Source organism: Oryzias melastigma, unplaced genomic scaffold (assembly GCF_002922805.2).
Source record: "Oryzias melastigma strain HK-1 unplaced genomic scaffold, ASM292280v2 sc00260, whole genome shotgun sequence".
NCBI classification, from domain to species: Eukaryota; Metazoa; Chordata; class Actinopteri; order Beloniformes; family Adrianichthyidae; genus Oryzias; species Oryzias melastigma.
Window position 1 is genome coordinate 176171 of NW_023416894.1, and position 6470 is coordinate 182640.

The 6470-nt window shown below is 40.6% G+C and overlaps 1 pseudogene; it reads left to right on the plus strand.

Moving 5' to 3' along the window:
• LOC112141627 overlaps positions 1-4176 on the plus strand; it is a 12605-nt pseudogene extending 8429 nt beyond the window's left edge.
• Positions 4177-6470: the final 2294 nt, after the last annotated feature.

Genomic DNA, 6470 nt, shown 5'->3' on the forward strand with positions numbered 1-6470 from the left:
GTGCTAAGGTGTATTTGCTTTTAATTTTAGGTGTTACAAAAAATCTGATGATGTTTTTCCAACAGTGCAATCTCCAATGTTGTGAGGACGTGGAGGCGTTTTTCTTTTTTCACAGTTTTGATTGTAGCTTATAAATTATAAGTTGCGTATATGCGCATAAAATCACCAACCAAAGTTTCATCTTCGCCGCACTTTTCCAGCTTCAGCCTGAATTAGACGCAGCCATCTGAGGAGCGCGAGACAAACTTGAAAGGACCTGGTGGTATTTTTAAACAGAAAAAAGATCCAGCTGTTCACTTGTTAGAATGGTTATTTATTTTAAATACATCTGAACGCTCTTCTCATGTGCATCTGATCAGACTGTAACGTGGCAGCGCATGTGAAGAGACGCGCGCGAGGGGGGGGCCGCGCGCCGTTTTACACCGGCATCCCCCAAATGCTCCTTTTATCTCGACAAAAAGGAATAAATGTAAGTAAATCCCAAAGGACCGCTGACATAATCAAATGTTGGAATGGTTCTCCCTCAAAGGCTTGAACAATGACTTGTATAATTCTCCCGACCCGCCGTTATTAAAGTAGAAGCTGTTTACATCCGCGGTCTCGTGGTCGAGGTGTGGAAAGAGCCGGAGGGTTGCAATAAACTCACTCCTGATTGGCGACAGTACTTCCTGTAGATTCCATGACTCAGCTATAACTCAGACCAATCACTGAAGATGGGTTGCAAATGGCGATATCCGTTTCAGGAAGTGACGTGAAAGCGGCGGCCTACTTTCGCTTGGAGAGGAAGTAATGCATTTCCAATAGGGGACCTCATTGCTCACTTAGTCCATTACTTTTACAGTCTATGGCCGATCCTTGACAAGATGACCAAAATTAGGTTACATAATGTAATGGGGTGTGCCCTGTTTTTTACAGCGGCCATTCTCACTGCTCTCTATTTCTGGGATCCCTATGCAGGCCTCCCACGTACCCTTCTTACCGACCACTCAAATACTGATAACCTACCCACAGCACCAGCTCCCCTAAGCCGAAAACGCAGATTTACAGGTGGCATACATGGGGGAACAGTTTACAGCACGTTCTATGTCACTGACATGCAGAACCCCTGCCAGGAAAACAGCAAGGTCATAACAAATGAACCCTATGTTTGTTACAATAGTTTGAATAAATCTACTTTCATTTATTAAAGTAAGAGGGTGCAAAGCCTCTGATTGGATAGGTTATGAATTCTATATGACGTTGGTTATCTGGAGTTCCATTAGTTGGGGTGACACATTCACCACATCTGAGCCATCATGAGACCCTTCCTCTTATGGGTGGACTCCAGCCTCAAGAAAATGGAAACAGAAACTGCGTATGAGTATTCAGACAGAAGGAAAGATTCCATCCCTAGTACTGACTTTAAATGCAAGCAACCTCTTATTAAATTAGAAACCTTTCTTATATAGTAAAACTGACAAAGATCAACCTTGTTCCGGGTTAAGTCTTTGTGTGTATAAATCAGGAGAAGACCCATGTGCAAAATTTTACCTATGTTCAAACACCACGGAAGAAAACGAGAATAAAACTGGTGGTAAAAAACAAAAAACAATATATATATATATAGTGGTGCCAGGTCCTAACACACTTATAAAAAAAGAAATAAAAATAAACAACAAACCATACACCCCTGATGACTGGTTTGAAGTAATTACGGGAATTTCAGGTGAAAATAATAACTGGTTGATATTGGTTGAGCAAGCGGCAAATGTTACTAGACAGGACTGTGTTGTGTGTTTGAGTCCCAGGCCATTGCTTAAAGTTATTCCTGCCTTAATTCCTCCCCGATGTTTAACTGACGTGAAGAATAAAACTAACCCTGGGGAATATTGCACTGAATGGGATTCAGTTTTTCCTCTACCTCCTGCAGATTCTAAGAAGCCACTATTTTCAAAAAGGGTTGCTTTTAATGCTTATTCATGTGTCAACATGACTGGGAAAGGACCTCGATCAGGGGATTTGCCAGCAGCATGGTGCAATTTCTCTGTTTTGATTTATTGATTAGTTTATTTCGAGGATAGATTGAAGAATACAAGACAATACACACAATTATTTCAAACTCATTACAGAAACAATTAAATGCTTTGATTAGAAAATAGAAAACGAAAATAAAACACACTTTTGGTTCATTCATTTTTTTGTGATAAAAAGTCAGTAGAGTTTGATTTGACTTTAGATTTGTCTAGATTCAAAGATAGTTTGTTGTACTCCATCCACGATTTTATTTTGATTAACTCTGTGTTCAACACATTGATAAGTTCCCTTTGATTGTCTGTAGAATAGAAAATATTTGTCTCTTCAACAAATAAAATGAGTTTTAAAAGTTTTGAAACATTGAATATATCATTGAAGTAAATATTGAACAGCAGCGGCCCATAATTGATCCTTGTGGGACACCACAACTTGTCCCTTTGGCCTCTGATGCTCACCTTAGCACTAATAGTTTGTGTGACAGAATGAAAGTCTTTATCTGAATGGGTTTGTATGATGGAGCGTGTGAGCTGCAGTTACAGTTGAATTGAGTACATGTGTAGTATATGTATAGTATATGTGAGTATGTTTAGTTTAAATGTGGAGACTATTTTGGCCAACAGGTGTGTGTGTGTGTAGACAGGGCCCGCCCATTCTGGTTTGATATATGGTCCTGGTTGTTTTGTGATGTTGCTTCCCTCTGTTGCCATCTTCTCCCCCCCTCCCATCCCCCTCTTTTTTTCCGTCCAGTCCAACAACAAAGAAAACAATATAAATAAAGTTTAGTATGAAATACAACAGGGGTTTATACTCAATAAATCCCTGTTGTGACAGTAAAATCTCTCAGCCCACATCTGTTGGCTCAGCTGTTGTTACAGGACAAGATAAAAAAAAAATCATTAATCTTGACAAATGGTTTTCTTCCTGTGAAATAGCTTTTGACCCAACTTAGTGCTACTCCTCTGATCCCGTACACCTCCAGTTTGTCCAGTAGGATGTCATGATTGAGAGTCAAATGCTTTTTTTTTAAGTCAATGAAAATTCCGGCTGCAGATTTCTTTTTATCAAGAGCGTTTGTGATTTCCTCTACAGCATTAATGATAGCCATTGAGGTTGATCTGTTTTCTCTGAAACCATATTGGCTTTCATTTATTGTGTTATATTTGTAAATGAATTTAGCTAATTTGTCATTGAATATCTTCCCTGTTGCAGTTGATCAGTATTTTAGACCAGTGTCCAGAGGAGATGTTTGGTGGTGGTGTGGCGCTGATAAACTTTATACAAGATGCCTATAAATGTCACAGGTGTTTGTGCTCTGGTGACTTTACTGTTGCCAGTTTCTGTCTTTCCTACCTCAACAGAAGATCTCGTGCTCAGACTATCTAGCCTTTATGCAGGTGATTGACACCTTAGTAAAAGCCATGGTTAGAGAATGATCCCAGTTCCATTGATGCTATAGGTGTTCCTCGTTGTGTTCTAGATAAATAGAAATTAGTGGATCAAGTCGCTGCTGGGTTTGAGAATATTCCAATCATAAGTGCACTGTTTCCAGTGACCCCAAATAAGAACGTTGACGGGGTTAGCTTTGTCCATTTTAAGGGTCAGAAGCTAGGAAATTGGACACTAGCAGGTTTTGAAGCAGTACATGGCCAACTACAGGCTACCTCTCTGATGGCGTTCCAGAACAGGATAGCTTTGGTCATGCTACTCGCCGAGAAAGGAGGAGTCTGCTCGATGTTCGGGGAGCAATGCTGCATCTTCATCCCCAACATCACCGCTGCGGATAGCAGCCTGACCAGAGCCATAGAAGGGCTTCGTGCCCTCGATGGTAGAATGGAAGAGCACTCCGGGGTTGACGCCATCATGTGGGATACATGGTTGAATGTGTTCGGCAACTGTACAGCCCTTGTGTCCTCTATTCTAGTCTCCATTGCAGTTTTTGCAGCTATTCTGACCTTATGTGGATGTTGTTGTATTCCCTGCCTTCGTTCTCTAGTTAACCGATTGATAATAACTGCTATCTCACCAGCAGCGCCACCACCGGAACAGCTGTACCCTCTTTTAGGTGACAATGCCGAACCTGAACCAGTTTCTGATGAAGGAGAAGCCCTCTACCTGCCTGACCTGTTCCCAGACCCTGGTGACTATGTAGGGCAAAACTTCTGAGTGTGAATGTATTTGTGCTCTTAAATGTGATCCTCCAGCTGACAACCTTCCCAGGGAGTGGCTGACAGGTGATGTGAGAATTTGAGCAAATATGTGATAAACAGGGGGGAATTGATAGAGTTGTACATACATTTATCCTATATTTGCTTTGTATGATTTTAACCTCTCTTCTCTTTCTGCTCATTTGAGGTCTTGCTCAGCTGTTATCTGGAAGGTTGCAGTCATCCCAGGCTGAAGGCTGTCTGGAGGCTGACACATTACAGATACTCAAAGATGCTGACGCAGACCTATTGCATTGAACTAAGACATTAATGATAGTAGAACCAGTTTGAGGCTGTTTTTCCTTCCACACCTTGAGAGCAGCAAATGTAAATAAAATAAGACCGCCCCTGAAAGGTTATAAATATGGAAACCCTGAACCAAGATCTTCAGAGCGGGTGGAGACTGGTTTGAACATTCTCTGTCTGTTCTCCTTGTGCAAGTAAAATCTGATTTAAGAACTGACCCCTCTCTTGTCTTCCTTTCAGAGAAATGTTTCAGGTTGTTTAAACCTAACAGGTAGCGTCTGTGGGTCATTCAGTGTCGCTCGCAGCTTTAAGTTAATATCATTTTTCATGTTGTTGAGTGTTTTTTTTTTTACTTTAGGGTGTATGTGAGTCAACAAACATTAGGCTTCCCAAAGCATGAACTTTAAGGTTTCCACAAAATCTACTTTTCGTCCAAAACAGTATTTGCCAAAAATTACAGGTTATTTTACTAATGGACAGCACCACAACACAATTCATTCGTTGAAAATGTGCAGTTTTCAACAAAAATTGAGTGGTGTTTTTGATGAGATTCTATAAAGAGATGAATACATATTTTTAATAATATACATAGAAAATGTTTAAAATGAAAAAGAATAAAAGAGCAAAACTCTAGGCAAAAGTACTGATTGGAAAGTTGCAAAAATGAAAGTGGAAACCACATCTTCATTTCATTCCAGGATCCAGATGCAGACGGAGGATAAAGTGGAGGTCTCTGGTGAGGCAGTGCGGCTGCAGATTTCTATGTCTCTGAACTTTGAGACCATCCATAGTTGAATAGATTAACCTTTTCCTCCTGCCTCACGTCTACTTGACTTCTCTTTTCTCCAGCCTTTCCTCTTTGCAGCGTCTCCGCTGACTGTCCCCGGTCCCGTCTCCTCCTGCTGTCTCTCCTTTGCCCTCTCTTTACTCCCTTTTCACAAAGGCCAGGTTCAGGGGTCACCAAATTACTCTAAGAGGGCTGAGAAAGTTGCACAGGTTTTGCCCTCGGGGCTGCCATGTTGCATTAATGTCACAGAGACTCCAGATACCCAGCAGTCCCTGGCTGCCAGCGTAGCAGCCTCAGCTCCGGCACAAATCCTCGCCGGGAGCTGCTTCATAAATGACCTGCTGGGCAGCACGAACATACATGTCTGGACTGACTGGAAAACACCCAACATTCACGGCTGCACTCTGGATCCTTTAACACCACCTGGTTTGTTTCTGTTACTGTTTGAAGTATTTTAGTTCTTATTGATCAAGAACCAAAACACTGGGAGAATAGAAAGATGAAAAAAAGCAGACAAGAAGGGAAAAGTTTGTGTGTGAAAAATAAAGTGTGAATGCTACTGTAAATAGGAGGTAGAAATCTGACAGAGGTGAGTAAGTGAAGCATCTCTAGCTGAAGGCTGGAGACCAAACTCATCCAAATACAAAAGTCTGTTCTTTATCAGAGTAGAATACACAGATTTGATCCAATCTTCTCAAGTTTATTCATACAGATGACTTGAATTTATCAATTGTTCAGTTGTATTGTGTTTGTGGAACATATTTCAATTAACCTCAAGTGACTGAAGATCACCCAAAATAAAAACTAATAACACAAGAATCCCCAAATTCAATGTACCTAATAAGTCAAACTAAAAACTTTCAGTAATGAATTATAACAAAACAAAATAAGAATCCAATATTACCTCAGTTCACTGGTGAAAATGCTACGTTTTTTTAACACTAATGAATTTGTATTTGTCTGCAGATTCACTGTGATGTCGTCGCTTTGGAGGATGCAGAAATGGCACTTCACATTCCTGTCTATGTAGTCTGCAACACATCATGGCAGAAGAGGCGTTTTTGCTGATTTTCTCTTCCCATCAGACACTAGACTACATCGCTTTTTGGACATTGTTATTGTTAATATTTGTAAGTGCATTTAATGAAGCTTTGACCTGTTGAGGAACCAATCAGGTCTAATTTCAGTCTGTTCTGTCTAACCTTTTTTTTTTTTTTTTT